The sequence below is a fragment of the Rhamphochromis sp. 'chilingali' genome, assembly GCF_963969265.1.
Source record: "Rhamphochromis sp. 'chilingali' genome assembly, chromosome: 13".
Lineage (NCBI taxonomy): Eukaryota > Metazoa > Chordata > Actinopteri > Cichliformes > Cichlidae > Rhamphochromis > Rhamphochromis sp. 'chilingali'.
This window is the reverse complement of record NC_137940.1, coordinates 16,974,914-16,994,396: the sequence shown is the minus strand read 5'-3', so window position 1 is coordinate 16,994,396 and position 19,483 is coordinate 16,974,914. Positions and strand designations below refer to the sequence as shown.

General features: G+C 42.5%; 1 long non-coding RNA gene across 1 annotated transcript; it reads right to left on the bottom strand.

The window, feature by feature from the left end:
- Nucleotides 1-280: 280 nt before the first annotated feature.
- Nucleotides 281-19,397, bottom strand: LOC308409313. The gene is made up of 4 exons (XR_013974001.1): nucleotides 18,644-19,397; nucleotides 18,440-18,557; nucleotides 17,740-18,314; nucleotides 281-522 (listed from the first exon to the last, which is right to left on the bottom strand). It is a non-coding gene; the product is annotated as an uncharacterized lncRNA (long non-coding RNA).
- Between the last annotated feature and the right edge of the window lie 86 nt (nucleotides 19,398-19,483).

Below are 19,483 nucleotides of genomic sequence, written 5' to 3'. Positions count from 1 at the left end.
TAACATCACATGTCGTTAGCGTAGTCTGTCTGTGTCTTTACTCTGCGAACAAACATTTTAGAGTTGGCTGTTATATACAGTCTGTTTAAGTGTGGTTAATCCAATGAACATTTGTAAGGAGATGGCAGTTACTGTGAATGTACAGCATTTACACAGTGATTAGTAATAAACAGTCAGACAATGACTCTGACAATCTCATTCAATCTTGCAGACTGAATGCACCTTCTGTGGAAAGTGGTACCACACAGTGTGTGTGGACTTTCCCTGTGCAGAAGGCGACTACAAATGTTGTGGGTGCTAAATAAACAGAAACAAATAATCCCTGTTGTCTTTGCTTACTGATTGTTTTCAGTGTTGACAATCCACATTGCTGGCATTGCATCTTTCAACATGTTTGTGGGTAGATTTGGATGTACCAGGGGTTAGTGCAGCCACTCAGCCTCTACTCAATGTGATCATAGCAGCAGGTGCAGATGTGTCACAAGTTAATCTAGTAGTAGGCTATGGTAGTAGTGGACTGACCTCCATTTGAAACTGCTCCAGCTGCTGTGTGATAGTGGATCTGCTACAAATTGAAGATCATATGGAAGTTTTGGAAATTAACCCTTGTATTATGTTGAAAAACAAAAAAGTGACATTGATTTTGTTGCGGGTCATTTTGACCCGTACTGTGTAAATCCACTCAGAATTGTCAAGAAACTGCAATAAACTGCAATAAAACAATAGCAACTTTATTTTCCATTAGATAAACATGTAGAACACAGACATACAACAGTGACTTTCCATAACTATTTTAGGAACAATTTGGTTTTTCGTTCTTACAAACACGTATTTTGAACTTGCCCAACGTTCTCAGTTTTCCAATGCTCAACATTTTCTATTTTGTCCACATGATGGACAGAATGTAACTGTGTGCTTTCTGCAGATGTACTTCTTGCATTTCTCACAAAAAGTGCTTGTTTTCAAACAGGAATCTTCCTAACTAAGATTTAAAACAAAAGATTTCTACGTCTCCTCCAGTCTCACAAACAGATGACAAACCAAGCGACACACCTGAGTCACTGACTTTCTTAAATCCACTCACTCTCACTGGCTGTTTATTACTAATCACTGTGTAACTGCTGTGAATTCAAAGTAACTGCCGTCTCCTTACAAATCTTCATTGGATTAACCACACTTATGCAGACTGTATATAACTACCAACTCTCCAGCCATGTTGATGGATTGCCTATATTGGCTGGAAATATTCATTTCCAGGGAAAAGACACAGACAGACGATGCTTACAGGATGTGATGTGACAACACTAATGAAATATTGATGTGTCATATTTGTCCAAGGTGTATTTCATTGTTATGGAAAAAGAGAATATCAAAATCATGTTCACCAATTGGAGTGGTGATTTCTATGACTTTGTGTATATAATTTGGAATTTTGTACAAATGTAGGCCAATAAGGAATATATGATATCATTTCATTCTTTTCAAAGTTTTATTTGCATGACGCACAAACAGACACAATTGAAAGGTACAAATGTGCATGAAACTAATTCAAACGTGGTGCAGATGTGTGTCACAGGTTGATCTGGCTGTAGGCTGTGGCACTTGGCCAGAGGTGGCGCTGGTTGACTCGAGTCCATGTTAGTGCACAAAGCAAACTGCTCGCTTTAGTTGTGAAGCAAAAACGCTGAATTCAGAGAAACAAACCGTGCGAGGGGGACGATAACGACGACAAGAGTCTCCCGATCGTTTACTCTTGCTGTCCTGTGAACAACATCGGCGTGGTGTTACTTGTTTGCTGTTTTCGCGATCGCGTCGCGCATGAGGATATCACCAGGTAAACTCGCCACATTTTTAAACATTTTGTTGTTCACCAGCATCAAGACTGACGGAGTGTGTTTGAGATAACCTCACAAGTGTCACAGATGACACATTTGGCGTTTTTTTGCTGGTTTGTCGGTAGGAGCTACTGAAACGCAAGACTGCCACACATCTGTTCGACCAACGCCAGTTGATCTAAACGCCAGTAGATCTGGAACACCGGCTGCCGATCGGAGCGTGAGGTGAACTGAATTTCAGGTAAGAAGTTATGAACTGCACTCTATTTGGGTCAGATATAAACCGAGTTTAGGTGTAGTTTATTCTCGTTGTGCTGACTTTCTACAATAACTCGTACTGCGTGCTAGCTAGCACGATGCAGTTTCTTTACAGCTGTGTGCGTGCTAAGTTACTGATGTTGAACTTTATGACAGCCTCCCCTGTCATTCTCTCGCCTGTTGCAACTTCAATCATGAAACTGATCAATGATCGGCTTTTCTCTCTTGTTTGTTTATCGCGCTAAACAACAACAGCAGCAGCAGTTTAAGCTTGATCAGCTGCTGTTAGCATTTATTTGATATTAATTTCTAGTATCAGCTGATGTTTGCTGGAGTCACAGCTGTAAAGGCGGGTGGTCGGAACCAGGAGATGTCCTTACTGAATCATTAGAGCTGAACTGGTGATGGAGAAACAGGTGACATGAATGAGTTGAAGGAAAGTTATGAACTGTTTCTGAGAGACAACTGGTAACTGTGCAGGGGCAGATCTAGCAAAGCTTTTGCCAGGGGGCCAGGTAGGGCATTAACAGGAAAAGGGGGGCACAAAGATATACTTTTCTTTCTTACTCTCATATAAAATATTTAGCTTTTATTAAATAGTTATCTGAATCTTATAACCAAAGTTTGTATAATAATACACAAGATTGGCTGTAGGCCATTGTTAATCATTCAGAACACTGTGTAAAAATAACAAAAAACAAAAAGTGAATGCAAAAGTGCACAAATATTTATTTTACGTGTTTGATGTGTGTGGCAGGGCGTGGTCTGCAGTGCCGCTGCAGGGGAGATGGACTCACCTCAGCGACATCTGCAATCACGCCTCTCAGGCGTGCTCTCGGCTGGTTTTTTTGGTATGTGTTGGGCTGTGAGATGAAAAGCTACAGCCGGCTGTGTGGGTACAGCAACCATGTGTGAAAAGTGGTCAATAAAGTAATGCTACAAAGCGTGTTCATGCAAACATTGTCGGGTCTGCCGTGGTACAATGGGACTTCTGCTCATGAAGCTCTGCGCACAGCGTCTGCAAATCGGGGCTGTAAAAAGTCACCTCATCTTTACGCAAAACTGTAAGCTGTCATCTGTGAGGCGTGAGCTGTGTTTGGTTTTACCATAGTTCATGGTGGAGAATGGCTGCTCTGCTGAGTTTTGCTCTCTGTAGCCGTATGAATGGCAAACTACACTGATTAGCAGCGGCATAGGCACACTTAAAATTTCTTCTGAAATTTTCACTTTCTAGTTCATCATATACTTTCTTTTTATACTTTCTTTATTTTTCCACCCCCCCCCCCCCCTTTTTTTTTTTTTTTTTTTTTAAACTGTTCGAAGTTTTTGATAAGACTAATCTACCTCAGTCTCAGAGCAGTTAAGGTGATATGTAGATGTCGGATAATTAGTTTCTGTGTCCTTGTTGCTGCTCCCAGTCTGAGGATCCATTCTCAGACTGGGAGGCCCGGGTTCAAATCCCGCTTATGGCAACATTTCTTTCAGTTAACAGTTATACTTTTTAAACTCTTTTCAACACAAATTTGAGCTTTTTCACCCGTTTTCAGCAGAATTTTCATTTTTTTTCATCACTTTTCAGCACAAATCCAAGCTTTTTCAGCTGTTTTCAGCAAAAAACCTCTTTTCAGCAGAAATTCTGCTGATTGAACTCTTTTCAGCAGATTTTTCAGAATTTTCACCTCTTTTCTGCCCAAATTCTGCTTTTTCACCTCTTCTGAAAAATTTTCAGCCTTCTCACCTCTTATCAGCACAATTCTCAGGAGCTTCTGCTCATTTCAGCAGAATTGTCAGTCTCTCCCCCTCTTCTTTGTGAGAATGAGTTTGGCTCAGTGAGATGAGTAGCCGCCTTGAGAGCAGAAGGGCCAGGTTCGAATCCTGCTCAGGGCAACATATTTTTTCAGCTTTTTTCAGCAGAAATCTTCAGCGTTAAGGTATCCACACAGCATTTTCGCAGGAAATGCAAATTTTTCTAGTCTTTTCTTCATCTTCAAGTTGCTTCCGTACGTTTTTCAGCACTTAACTGCTTCCTCAGTTTTGTACAAAAGTTAAATTGTTATAGCGGTTGTGTTGTTAAGCTTTGGGCATCTGCATAGACATGTTTCTTTTATTTAAAATAACCGTAAACCAGCTTGTATCGCGGGTCCCGCGGTTCTTCATGTACAGGGAGTGCAGAATTATTAGGCAAATGAGTATTTTGTCCACATCATCCTCTTCATGCATGTTGTCTTACTCCAAGCTGTATAGGCTCGAAAGCCTACTACCAATTAAGCATATTAGGTGATGTGCATCTCTGTAATGAGAAGGGGTGTGGTCTAATGACATCAACACCCTATGTCAGGTGTGCATAATTATTAGGCAACGTCCTTTCCTTTGGCAAAATGGGTCAAAAGAAGGACTTGACAGGCTCAGAAAAGTCAAAAATAGTGAGATATCTTGCAGAGGGATGCAGCAGTCTCAAAATTGCAAAGCTTCTGAAGCGTGATCATCCAACAATCAAGCATTTCATTCAAAATAGTCAACAGGGTCGCAAGAAGCGTGTGGGAAAACCAAGGTGCAAAATAACTGCCCATGAACTGAGAAAAGTCAAGCGTGCAGCTGCCAAGATGCCACTTGCCACCAGTTTGGCCATATTTCAGAGCTGCAACATCACTGGAGTGCCCAAGAGCACAAGGTGTGCAATACTCAGAGACATGGCCAAGGTAAGAAAGGCCGAAAGACGACCACCACTGAACAAGACACACAAGCTGAAACGTCAAGACTGGGCCAAGAAATATCTCAAGACTGATTTTTCTAAGGTTTTATGGACTGATGAAATGAGAGTGAGTCTTGATGGGCCAGATGGATGGGCCCGTGGCTGGATTGGTAAAGGGCAGAGAGCTCCAGTCCGACTCAGACGCCAGCAAGGTGGAGGTGGAGTACTGGTTTGGGCTGGTATCATCAAAGATGAGCTTGTGGGGCCTTTTCGGGTTGAGGATGGAGTCAAGCTCAACTCCCAGTCCTACTGCCAGTTTCTGGAAGACACCTTCTTCAAGCAGTGGTACAGGAAGAAGTCTGCATCCTTCAAGAAAAACATGATTTTCATGCAGGACAATGCTCCATCACACGCGTCCAATTACTCCACAGCATGGCTGACAAGAAAGGGTATAAAAGAAGAAAAACTAATGACATGGCCACCTTGTTCACCTGATCTGAACCCCATTGAGAACCTGTGGTCCATCATCAAATGTGAGATTTACAAGCAGGGAAAACAGTACACCTCTCTGAACAGTGTCTGGGAGGCTGTGGTTGCTGCTGCACGCAATGTTGATGGTGAACAGATCAAAACACTGACAGAATCCATGGATGGCAGGCTTTTGAGTGTCCTTGCAAAGAAAGGTGGCTATATTGGTCGCTGATTTGTTTTTGTTTTGTTTTTGAATGTCAGAAATGTATATTTGTGAATGTGGAGGTGTTATATTGGTTTCACTGGTAAAAATAAATAATTGAAATGGGTATATATTTGTTTTTTGTTAAGTTGCCTAATAATTATGCACAGTAATAGTCACCTGCACACACAGATATCCCCCTAAAATAGCTAAAACTAAAAACAAACTAAAAACTACTTCCAAAAACATTAAGCTTTGATATTAATGAGTTTTTTAGGTTCATTGAGAACATGGTTGTTGTTCAATAATAAAATTATTCCTCAAAAATACAACTTGCCTAATAATTCTGCACTCCCTGTATTGCCGCTTACATACAGCTAATTTAGATTTTTTCGAATTGGTGATATGTTGCGGGGAACAAAGACCAAACGACTTAATTTATTAAAACGCAGAGAAAACGATCACCTCTTCACTGGGGTGAAGAATTGGGCCGCTACGGCCTGGATGTACAAGAATAAATAAATTTACACATCATATTCATATGAGTGCAGTCCTATTAACCCTCATGCTGTACAGCAGCAGTCCCCAACCTTTTTTGCGCCACAGACATATTATGTCAGACACAGAGCGACCTTTAAGGTATCGCGGATGAATACAACCACATAAAATGATCCGACCAAGACAAAAACTGTGGTACTTTGTAAATATAATAATAAACGTGAATGTACTGTGTAATTGTGTAACTTTATTAGCAGCGTCCTCCTGAAAATGCGCCAACATTGACAGTAACATTCTCCTCTCTGCCGCTTCATGCTCTCTGGTCGCTATGGTAACGTGTAAATATTTCTTTCAAAATAAGACACACAGCTACAACAAGGGAAAAGACCCAGGGAAACCGCGTCAACAATAATAACCCAGAAAACCATAAATTTCACAGGCTCGAGCCTCAACTCTCGTGGCCCGGTACCAAACAACTCACGGACCGCTGCTGTACAGAACCTGTGATGTCCAGACGATGTTCTGCTGTAAAAACTTTTGGGTTTAGGGATTAACATAGTTGCCATGGTTTCCTTTCTTCTCTTATTTGTTGTGTGTGATCAGGACAATTCTGGAGAAGATGGGCCTGCAGGGGTAAGTCACCCCCTTGCAGGCCAGAAGACATGAGATAACTTTAAAGAATACAAAGTACGTATTAGAGATGGCTTGATACCACTTTTTTATGTCCGATACCGATACCGATATCATAAATTTGGATATCTGCCGATACCGACATGAATCCGATATAGTGTGTTTTAATCAACAAAACTGTTTTTTAAATATCTTGCTGCATTTTGTATAACTTCATACTCAAGTTTAAAACAACAACTACACTTAAGCTATTCTGTTATACCTGTATGCAAAAAAAAATATTTCATAGTTCAGCAATACTGATCAATCTAATAAACTTAAACCTACACCATCCTCCCTATTCTGGTATTTTAAAGAGTACTTAGCATAAATATTAAGCAACCTAACTAATAGGGTTCCAACTCCCAGCAACAACAAAAATAAATAAATAAAAAATAGGGAACCACCCCTCACGCTCCACCTCATGATGCTTAATCGACGTAATCAACCTTAATTTGATGCAGTGTGAAAAAAAATGCACAGAAATCAATTATTTTTCAAGAAATATTAAATAGATTCAACATCTTTCTTCAACAAAATTGCAGACTGCACAGATGGTACCTTCCCAAAGGAAAAAGTACTATAGCTTACTAGGGTATATATATATATATTAGACTTAATAGTTACTATATACAGTAATGTACTTCTATTCATTTTGCATCAAATTTTGGCTGTCAGATAATTATTTATTAAAAGCTAGACATTTTAAATGAGAATAAGAAAGAAAAGTATGTCTTTGTGCCCCCTTTTCCCTGTTAATGCCCTATCGGCCCCCCTGGCTAAACTTTGCTAGATCCGCCCCTGCACAGTTACCAGCGTCAGCTACGTAGAAAAAGATCCTGGTGTAGAAAGTAATATTAAATAAATTCTAACAACAGATTATCAAGCTTCAACGTGCTGCTGTTGTTCAGCCGCTGGTTTCCTCTTTCTGGTGCAAAGTGGGCCAAAAGCAAACTAGAGACACGGACTCGCACAGAAAAGCCGATCAGCTGATCGTTAAGCAGTTTCATGATTGAAGTAGCAGCAAGAAGACGCAGTCGTTTGTTAAGCTTAACGCAGGAATGCTTTACAAACATTCAGAGATGGACTTACACACTTGCTTTACTTCTCTCGGGATAACTTTGTCAGAGATGAAATGCCGGGTTGGTAGCGAAGCTCCACATGCTATCCAGACCACCAACAGGTCCTGCATGCCACAGCCGCTCTATCACGTGATGCATACTGCTCCGACGTGCTAACGTTCTGAGGTGAGTTACGGCGTGTTGCAAGTTTTGTGAGGTGCTTTCGTGATATTTAATGGATCGGATTACATTTTTTATTTTTCTCCGATATCCGATCCAGTAATTTAGGTCAGCATCGGACCGATACCGATACGTAATATCGGATCGGTCCATCTCTAGTACGTATGTGTGTTATCAAGAAGATAATTCTTAAGAACACAAGTTATGAAATGTGCAATTACTAAGAGTTGTTGTGGTGTTTTTATTTGCCTGCTGTCATTTTTGATTTCCTCTGCCTTTAGAATTGCAAGTATCCAGGCTCAGGAGAGGCCCTGGTTTGCCCTCATCGATGAGGTCATCGATGAGGACAGATGTCTTCCATTAAGCCTCCTGTCCTAATGTCCTCTCTCCCTGAGGACACCCCAGGGCCAAGCACAGCAGTGGGTGACCAAAACAACAGCGATGACGAAGCGGCTCAGCCACCTACGACAGGGAGAAAGAGGAAGAGACAGGGATGATGAGCTGCTAGACCTCATCAGAGAGGACATGAGGCAGCAAAGAGAGGCTGAGGAGAGGAGAGCAGGGAGAGGATGGACAGACTGTTTTCACTTCTAGAAAGATTTGTTCCAAAATGAGTTATGTATGGAGGAATTTATTTATTTGAATATATTTGTTACATTGTTATATGTGTTGCATTAGTTTAAAGGTTTTATGTTATTAATAAATTGATTCAAACAAACAGTAATTGTCACTGAACTCAATTTGATTTACAGGCATTTTTAACATGTATGAACATGACGCTAACTTTGAACAATATTACTTGTATATTTATTTGATAGCAATAAAGTAAATAACAATAACAATTAAACAAGAATATTTCAAATACACAGTATGTAAAGATGGAAAAACAATATTTTCAGTTGTTCACACAGGATTAAGCTGAGTGACCTGTTCCTGGACCGTTTCTTTTACAACTGTAATAGATTACAGGAAGTCTCTGGCAGTGTTGTTGAATCTGCCCGAGCAAAATTAGACATGGATGGGGTGCTGCAACTGAGACCTGCGGTTTGTCTTTTCTGGTTGGCGAGTGGAGAATCACACAGGGTGGTCTGCAAGGAGAGCTGTAGGATGCTTCCTCCCACTGTCCACTGCATCGTCCATCCACAGAGTTTGCAGGGCTGGCTCAATCACGGCTGCCACACCACTAAGATGTTTTCAGAAATATGCAAGCAAGAGATGGTGGATGCTATATTATATATATATATATTATATATATGTATAATACTTGTAACTCTGTAGCAGACAACCGTTTGATAAAGTGCTATGTAAAAAAACAAACGAACAAAAGATTAGATTCTATACGTTTCTAAGATATTTAGTTTATATATGTTATATGATACAGTACGTGTGTAAGAATGACTAATGTTGTGCCAAAAAATGATCGTCTGCCAAAAACTGATTTCTGGTTTTTGCCCTAAACTGATTGCTCATATTTAACCTGCTATAAATAACTTGTTGTTCTATAATACGTGAAACATGTGTCAAATGTTTCCCTCACTAATGGTATCAAGTTACTTTGAGCCACCAGCAACATTCCTGTAACAAGGTAGAAGCTGCAATCAGTTTTTGGCAGTGACTTTTGTATATCCTTTATTTATCCAGTTCAAAAACAATCTTGTTGACATTACAAATTTATTTTTTAAGAGTAATCTGGTAAAGAGGACAGCAGACATCGCAACAGATATATCAATTGTACCTACATTAGAACCAGAGTTATGAAGACACTTGAACAACAGGTAATTATTGTATATATAAAACTCCTTTGTAAACCATGTTCACCGAAGTCTATTTACCAACATACATGAAGATGTTACACACAGAAACATTGGAAATCAGTTTTGGCAGGCGAACACTTTTTGGCACAACGCTGGCAATAATTCAATTATCCATGTAATTAGCTAAGTAATTCCTAAATGCGTGTAGATTAAAGGAAATTATTTTACCTGGATATGATTGTCTCTGACGAGCCTAAGGTACAAAACGTGCAGGCGACAACGATAAGGTTTTTCTAGCTCCTCAAGAAATGAAATTGTCCACACAACGGAGCAACATTTGTAGGTCCATTTTAAAGTTTTCGCGCTGTGGCGCTAGCGACGGAAAAACATGCAAGTAAGGGCGGAGTTGAAGACTAGGAGGCTGTCCACAGCCCGTCTGTTATGTTGGATACTCATTGTTTGTTCAATAAAGTTTCTATGGTGTTGTGAAATCTGTTTATGTTGTCCTAGTAAGGCTACCAGCCACTAGAGGTCGCTAGAATACTGGTGTGTATATGTGTTTTCCAGAAATTGATGTAGCCACGTACACTGCTGCTACAATTCAATAAAAAGCGGTTCGTGCTTGAGAACCCTGCGTCTTATTGCCTCCGATCATGACATGGTGTCAGAATTGAGGACTTCATGCCAAGTTACACGAAGAAATGGTTAAATTTGGACCTCCGGAGCCGTTCGACTTTACACAGAGTGGCCGATATGGCGGCAGAGATTCTCCCGTTTTTGAGTGGCGTCCAAGCTAGGGATGGAGAGCGGCGAAGTGCAGGTGAACTCGCTTCTTTACTCCATGGGGAGAGATGCCGAACCAATATAAGGCTCATTTGTGTTTCCCACTGCTACGGAGGCCAGGCCAACTCTGCAGTTTGAGTATGATCTGGTTATACAAAAGTTCGATGAGCACTTTGTCCCAAAGAGAAACGTTACGGAGCCAGAGGGCCGGGGAGACGGTCGAGGCTTTCGTGCGGAGCCTGTACGAGCTCACGCAGCACTGCGAGTTTGCCGGCAGTAAAGACGAGCAGATCCAGGATCGTATCGTCATTGGATTAATTGACAAAGATGTTTCACAAAAACTCGAGGCGCACTTAACTCTGGATAGAGCCATTCAACTAGCACGCCAGAGTGAACAAGTCAAACAGCAAAGTGCAGACCGAGTGGAAAGCACAGTGAATGAGGTGAAACAGAGGCATTATAACAGCATGAGAAGGAGTTACTACCAACCTCATCAGGTACGTGAGCAACAACATGGTGAGAGTAAACCAAAATGTCAAAGATGCAACAGGGTGCATGACAAAAGAGAAAACTGCCCAGCCCGCAATAAAAGATGCAGAAAGTGCAATAAGTTGGGACACTTTGAAGTTGTATGCAAAACCAAAATGCTAAAAGAGGTCAGGGCTGAGGCTGTAGAGGACTCAGATGAGGATTCATTCTTCATAGGGGAGCTTTTCCTGGGAGCAGTAACTGAGCCTAAAACAACAGTCATCGAGGAGTCAGGCTCAGATGCCGACTGGGACATTGAGCTACTGGTGTAGCTGGCAGTCCAGTTGATTTCAAAATTGATACAGGCGCAGACACCACTGTAATGACAGAAGCGACCCTTAATAAGCTACAGCAGAGACCCAAACTTATCCAGTGTAAGCCAACTGTGTACAGCCCTGGTGGAAAAGTCAAGTGCATGGGTAAATTCCTTGCTACTACAGTGTACAAAGGCCAAAAGTACCACTACTGGATTACAGTTATAAAAGGGCAATATGCAAGTAACCTACTGGGGAAGACAGTGGCAAAGTGCATGGGGTGAGGTCAGGGTGTGTGTGGACTTAAAACGTCTGAATAAGGGAATAAAGCGTGAACGGTACATCTTGCCCACATTGGATGACATAACTCCCAAGTTAGCAGGGGCTAAAGTTTTCTCCACTTTGGATGCCTCCAGTGGGTTCTGGCAAATACCACTGGATCCCAGCTGCCAAAAACTAACCACGTTCATAACTCCCATGGGCAGGTTTTGCTTCAGATGCCTGCCATTTGGCATAACTTCAGCACCCGAGATCTTCCAGCGGCTCATGAGCACCTTGCTCAAGGGCCTAGATGGGACTGTCGTCGTGATGGACGACATATTGGTTTTCAGGGCTAACAAAGAGGAGCATGACCAATGCTTAGATGCAATATTACAGACAATCAAAGCATCAGGACTTAAGCTCAACAGATCCAAGTGCCACTTTGGAAAAAACGAACTACAGTTCTTCAGTCACATCATCAGTGCGGATGGTGTGAAACCTGATGATGGCAAGGTGGAGGCAATTGCCAGGATGCCCAGCACCACCAATGTAGAACAACTCAGGCAGGTACTTGGATTAATAAACTATGTCGGAAAATTCCTGCCAGGCCTGTCCACGGTGCTGCACCCCCTCTCCAACCTACTCAAAAAAGAGACTGTATGGGTGTGGGGCGAGCCTCAGGAGCAAGCATTCAATAAAGCAAAAGCAATGCTCGTGGCTGCACCAGCACTTTGTTATTATGATGCAGGCCAATCAACAGTTGTCAGTGCGGACGCCAGCAGCTATGGCCTGGGTGCTGCACTGTTATAGGACAATGACGGGGAGTTACGGCCCATTGCTTTTTGTTCTTGCACGCTCACAGATGCAGAGAAAAGATATTCGCAGATCGAAAAAGAGTGTTTAGCATCTGTCTGGGCCTGCAAACGTTTTACCCGCTACATCCAAGGCATGGGTCATGTACGTCTACAAACTGACCATAAGCCCTTGGTGCCTTTGATCAACTCATATGACCTTGATAAAACGCCACTGAGATGTCAGAGACTGCTGAAGCGACTGATGCGATTCAATGTCACTGCTGAGCATGTTCCCGGTAAACAGTTAGTGGTGGCGGACGCACTCTCCAGACATCCACTGCACGGATGCTACCCGTCCGAGACAGACAGCCAGGTCAAGGCATATGTGAGCAACGCAGTGACAAGCAAACCTATCAAGTCACATAAGTTGGAGGAAATTCGTAGAGCTACACAGAGGGACCCAGAGCTTCAAAAAGCAATCATCTTCATCAGACAAGGGTGGCCTCGGAGAATGGCAAAGAGCTCACCACTGCAAGGCTTTTATGCAGCCAGAAGCCACCTTTCAGAATCAGATGGTCTAGTGCTCTACCACGATCGCATCGTAATTCCCACAGCACTCAGACCCAGTGTCCTTGACCAATTACATGAAGGCCACCAAGGACTAACTAAATGTAGAGAGCGAGCAAGATCAACAGTGTGGTGGTCCAACATTGGACTTCAAATAACACATAAGGTAAGGTCATGCAACTTTTGCAGAGAGCACAAGCCTACACAGCGACGGGAACCTCTCGTGACTACTCCTCTGCCCAATGGCCCCTGGCAAAAGATTGCGAGTGATCTTTGTGGGCTTGAGGGTAAGAACTTTCTTGTCGTTGTTGACTATTTTTCAAGAGACGTTGAGATTGCTTCCCTCACTACAACAACCAGCAGACAGGTCATTAACAAGCTTAAACACATGTTCGTTAGATGGGGCATCCCGTTAGAACTGGTCAGTGATAATGGGACGCAGTTCACATCATCAGAGTTCCAAGACTTCAAACTGAGTTATGGCTTCACCCACACTACGTCGAGCCCTTATTACCCCCAGTCAAATGGAGCTGCTGAAAGAGCTGTCCAAATGGCCAAGTACATTCTCAAGCAGCCTGACCCCTGTTTAGCCTTAATGAGTTTCCGCTCTACACCAATTGCAGCAACCGGTGCAACTTATGACAGGACGTCAAATCCGCACCACCGTCCCAGTACTCGAAAAGACATTGCTGCCCAGTCCAGTCAATAGGGACACGGTGTGCCAAAGAGATGTTGCAGCTAAGGACTCTTACAGATTCTTCTACAACCGCAGACATTCAGCTCGTCCACTTCCTGAGCCAGGATGTTGTAGTGAAGCTTGACGGGGAAAAGGGGTGGACGACTCCAGCCAGGGTCATCAGTAAGTCTAAGGAGCCGAGATCCTACTTGGTGGAGATGGCGAATGGGAACGTGACTCGCCGCAACAGACGACACCTTCAGCCTGTCCCAGGCACCGCTGATCCTGAGGAGCAGCAGCAGAGCACTGTTCCAGCTACACCGACTACTCCAACTAAAGGGGCGGCTGCTTCCCAAGAACCACCAGTAAGGCAGGCATTGCCAATCCCTGTCCTGGGGTCTCCTCTCCACCCTACCACACCTGTGAGAGTGACTTCCAGGGGGCGGGAGATTAAAGTACCTCTCAGATTCAGAGACTGAGGACTATCTCCTTTCTATGTTCTAAGGGCAGAATAATCCCTTATCAGGACTGAGGGTAGTCTACCCCCGTGATTTCCTGCGTTCTGACAACACTCAATGGTCAATGGTCAATGGTAACTTTATTGTCCCTGATGGGAAATTGATTCGCAGTATGTCAAAACAAACAACAAACATACAACCAACACATCACGTACACTCATTAAAAAAATACTATAATATAATATAAGCCTGATAAAACAACCTAGATATTCCATCGAAAAAAGTGCAATGTGCAATGGCAACAACACTTACAATTTAGTGTTGTTAATTAAGATAATAGCACTAGGTACAAACGACAATTTGTGTCGCTTTGTCTTCACTGCAGTCATTTTATAACGACGACCTGATGGAAGCAGTTGAAAATCGTTAAAGAGAGGATGATCTGAACACAACAGGACAGAAGTTGCCTTCCTCAGCACCTGCCTGTTATAAAAGTCCACAAGCTGGACCTGAGACCTCCCTGAAATCTTGCCCGCCACTTTAACCAGATTGTTAAGTCTGGTCTTATTATCCATGGACATACTACCGTACCAAGCAATGATACAGAAAGTTAAAACAGATTCAATAAAACATTTATAAAAGAGAGTCATCATTTCAGATGAAACATTAAAACCTCTCAACCTCCTTAAAAAGTACAGTCTTTGTTGGGCCTTTTTCACTGTAGCAGCAAGATGTGACTCAAAGGACAGGGTCTTATCAAGAACAACCCCCAAGTACTTGTAACTATCCACCATTTCAATGACTGCACCATTTACCACTGTAAGCGCAGGATGAGGGGATGACTTCCTGAAATCAATAACCATGTCCTTGGTTTTCAAGGTGTTAATCATTAAGAAGGACTGATCACACCATGAAACAAACTCCTCCACAACAGGCCCATGGGAATCCTCTTCACCATGAAGGAGGCTTACAATGACTGTGTCATCTGCGTATTTGATGAAATGCCTATTGGCCTGTGTGCTGCGACAGTCATTAGTGTGCAAAATATACAAAAGAGGAGAGAGACAACAACCTTGTGGTGAGCCAGTAGAAGAGTTCAGCTGTTTGGAAAAACAGCCGTTTATTCTCACACACTGTGATCTATCAGTTAAGAAGTCTAAGATCCAACCAACGAGATTAAAATTAAGTTTAAATTGGTTAAGAAGCTTGTCCACTAAAAGATGTGGCTGGATAGTATTAAAAGCAGAAGAAAAATCGATAAATAAAAGCCGAGCATGAGCTTTGGCGCCATCAAGATGGCGATAAAGGAAGTTCAACAGAGTGACCACTGCATCATCCACACCTCTACAAGGCCTGTATGCAAATTGTAGTGGATCTATCAGCTTCTCTACTTACTGCAGGATCTCCTTCCTGACAAGTTTTTCGAAGGACTTCAACACTAAAGATGTAAGAGCAACAGGCCTAAAATCCTTTAATGATGTAGGTTTTGTGGTCTTAGCAAATGGAGAAATAATTGATTTTTTCCATACCTCTGGAACCTTCTGTTGCTGAAGAGATAAAAGAAAGATGTGATAAAAAATACCACATAATTGCTCAGCGCATGTTCTAAGCACCTGGCCACATATATTATCAGGACCTGGACTTTTATTAGTCTTACTCATTTTAAAAAGATTTCCCACCCTTCTTTCATCAAAGAACAAAACTGGGGGGCCTCTGGTGCTCTCTATTAAGGAATCAAGTGTATTCCTTGGAATATAGTTATCATTAAATCTCGAATAAAATCTGTTCAGCTCATTGGCTAACTGAAAATCTGAACTAAAACCAGGGAGACTTATCTTATTACAGTCACTGAGACAGTGACCAGTCATGTGTTTCATGCCAGCCCAAGCCACCCTTAAGTTATTGCTACCCATCTCCGCCTCTACCTTATCCTTGTATTTTATTTTAGCTTTTTTAATTTCTGATCTAATCTCCTTCCTAATTTCTCTGACTTTCAAGGTATTCCCTTCAGTAAAAGCTTTATTCCTTTCGTAAATCAGCCTCGTAAGAACTTTAGAGGACCATGGTTTGTTATTAGGGAAAGAATTCACAACCTTTGAGGGAATAATCATGTCTCTACAAAAGGATATATATCCGCAGACAACGTCAGTGAGTTCATTAATGTCTCTACATGATTCTATAAACACCGACCAGTCTGTACAGTCAAAGCAGCCCTGCAGGGCTAAAGAGGCATCATCACTCCAAACCTTTATGCGGTGTTTCCTCACTTTCTCTCTTCTCAGTACAGTCTTGTAAACTGGCAGAAGATGCACCGTGTTGTGATCCGAGGATCCGAGGGCGGGGCCAGCCACAGATGTATACGCACCTTTTATGGAGCCATAACATAAATCCAGAGTCTTATTGAAGCGAGTGGGACAGTGCACATACTGATAAAAACTGCTCAGTGTTTTCTTCAAGTCGCAGCGATTAAAGTCCCCAAGAACAATATTAGGGGCTTCAGGACAGAGAGATTGTAGAGAGTGGATAGCATTGGAGATGGTGTCAGTCGCATTCTTAGGATTCGCTTTGGGGTGGATGTAAACGACGGTGACGTTGATCTGTGGGAATTCCCTCGGCAGATAAAACGGCCTCAAAGACACAGAGAGGAGCTCAATGTCAGGCAGACACACTTGTCTACGAACGGTCACGTTTTTACACCATTTCTGATTTATATACAAACACACCCCTCCTCCTTGCGATTTCTGGGTAGCTCCGGGGTCTCGATCCAAACGTATGGGAACCCCGAAGCCATTTAATTCCAGAGAACAATCAGAGTCAGAATCCTTGAGCCAAGTCTCTGTGAATGCCATTAGACATGCATCCCTGTAGTCACGTAAATGTGCAACATTCAAATGCAGTTCATCTAATTTACTCCTCAGAGACTGCACATTAGCCAGGATTATTGATGGTAAAGGAATACGGTTGTACCGTATTTGCTTCCGCAATCGCTGACGTAGGCCTCCCTTCTTACCCCGCTTCCTTGCTTTGACTCTGTTAAAAACAAAAGTGCCCCTGTGATTACTGGATAATCCAGAGCTGGAAAACACTGGAGGGTGAAAAGAGTCCAAAGACGGGCCTGTCCACCGAAGATCCAGAAGAAACTCCCGTGAGTATGTAATTGTGTGGGAGTAGCACTGACTCCAAACAACCGTCAGGATTGCCAATAAAACCAAGCGAAATAAAAAACCCATCTTCAACAAAAGAAGTTCCACAAAGCACAAGCCGATGCTGTAGGATTTCCTCAGGCAAAAAAAAGAAAGAAAAATAAGATAAAATAAAGGAATAAAAAATAAGTTAAGACACTGACACTGACAGACAGAGACAACCTGCTGGTCGCCGCAAGAGCAGCGCCACTGTTTTATGTTTAAAGTACTTTTGTTAAAGGGGGAGATGTTGTGAAATCTGTTTATGTTGTCCTAGTAAGGCTACCATGGGGGCAGCCACTAGAGGTCACTAGAATACTGGTTTGTATATGTGTTTTCCAGAAATTGATGTAGCCACGTACACTGCTGCTACAATTCAATAAAAAGCGGTTCGTGCTTGAGAACCCTGCGTCTTATTGCCTCCGATCATGACATATGGAGAATAGAAGGGGGCTGTCCACAGCTGCTCCCTTCCTGACTACCCGTCCGTCTAAGGACACCTTGTGACGTAGGTAGGTAGTGTCCTTATGAGCATCCTTCCCCTGAATTTGGACACAGCCTTTTATTCCTCTACTCTCTAGAGAAGAGTGAACTCCACCTCACTAGGTCCTCTAACTAGTGATGGGCAGATGAAGCTTCATGAAGCACTGAAGCTTTTCATCCAATTGGTTCACCCCAGCGCAAAGCTTCTTGAAGCTTCATTTGCTCTAGTAGGACATCTACTGGACGTAAAAATATTAGTTGGCATGAATTTGAAGAGTGTGGCATTTTGCACACAGCCTGTAAATGTCAACAACAAAAGGAGTGTGTAAAACATGTATATTGTAGTGATAGCAGTATACTGTGTATATTTATACTGGCAGTATGGAAAATTATCATTTGGAAATGCTTAAAATGGAAATGATCATTTATGTGAGGTGAGGTGTGGTTGGGGTGCGGACAGTGGTTGTGCTTTTGTAACGTTCAGGTATGGACAGCTACACACTGAGGCTTTGAGCCACAGTCCTGCCCACATTTTATTCTGTAAAAACTAAATTTTCACTGCTTTTATGACCTTTTTAGTGGGGAGAACATAGCTAGGATTTAATGATTTAACAAATCTTTTAAATTCTTTGTCCTCCACAATGCTAAATAGCTGGGAGTCCTCAATCACCATGCTAACCAGGTCTTCATCTATTTGAAATTGTTCTCCTGAGGAAAGACAATAAAAACAAAGCACAAATATCACACACGTAACTTATAACAGTCGTATAATATTGTTATATCATTTAGTAACATTACTGCATGCTATATTATCATGGCATTTGATGGCTCACCTGGTCTTGCTCCACAATCAGTGTTCCCCTTATTCTCATGCAAAGCTCTGTAGTGCCTAAGCATGGATGAGGCGTTGTTGTTATATCCCAGCTCCCTGGCACATAGCAAACACTTCACCTTGTACAAAAGTAACGACAGCTTAACATAAATTGTATTGCACCATCAGTATTATGAAAATACATCTTCTGTAGAAATTTACATACCTTGTTGGGAGGAAAAAAAAACAATGTTCCCACACAGGGGAGGACATCCTCCTCTTCTTAGGTGGCTCCATTCTCTCCTGACTTTCTCTCCTCACTCTCATAAACCTCCAAACTCTCTCCAAATTGTCTCCAAAGTCTCACTAACCGCAACTCTCCATCAAACACCCACATTTTGAATGAAGTCTGAGGGGTTTATATCGCTGTCATAGCTCGCGGCAAAGTTCGAACCACTTCATGAACCAGTCACGTGGTACAGCCGGGCAGCGAGGCTTCGGACGTCATCATTTTCAGCTCCTCCCATAAATAAAGCAAGCCTCGATACGCGCATCGCGGAAACGCCCCCTCCATTACTCGACACAAGCTTTGAAGGCTCCACAAAGAGTCCTGTCTGACCTCATCTGTTAACCTGTCTGTCACAAGATGGGGATCAGAGCCGATCACTGATGTAACCTCGCCCCGGCCTTGAGCCTGTTACTCCTACCACACAGCTCAGTACCACTCTAGCTGTTCTCGTCCCACCTAACACCAAACTCACATACTTCTCTGCCACTCCTGACTTCCTCACACAGTGCGACACTTATTACCCTATCACATTGTTGGCAAATGTGTGTATGGATACATATCTAAATGCTGCTCGTGTCATATCGGCGAATAAACTAACAGAGCAGTGAGAATAGCTAAATTACAGCTGATAAATTCTTCCAGCATCCGTGATGTAACACACGTGAAACTCTTCAATACCCCACGTTACATCATGACCTTCACAGGCCCACTAAATGCGTCTGCCCTACCCGTGCCAAAACCGCGAACATCCAAAAACCACCGGTATATATTTGATCT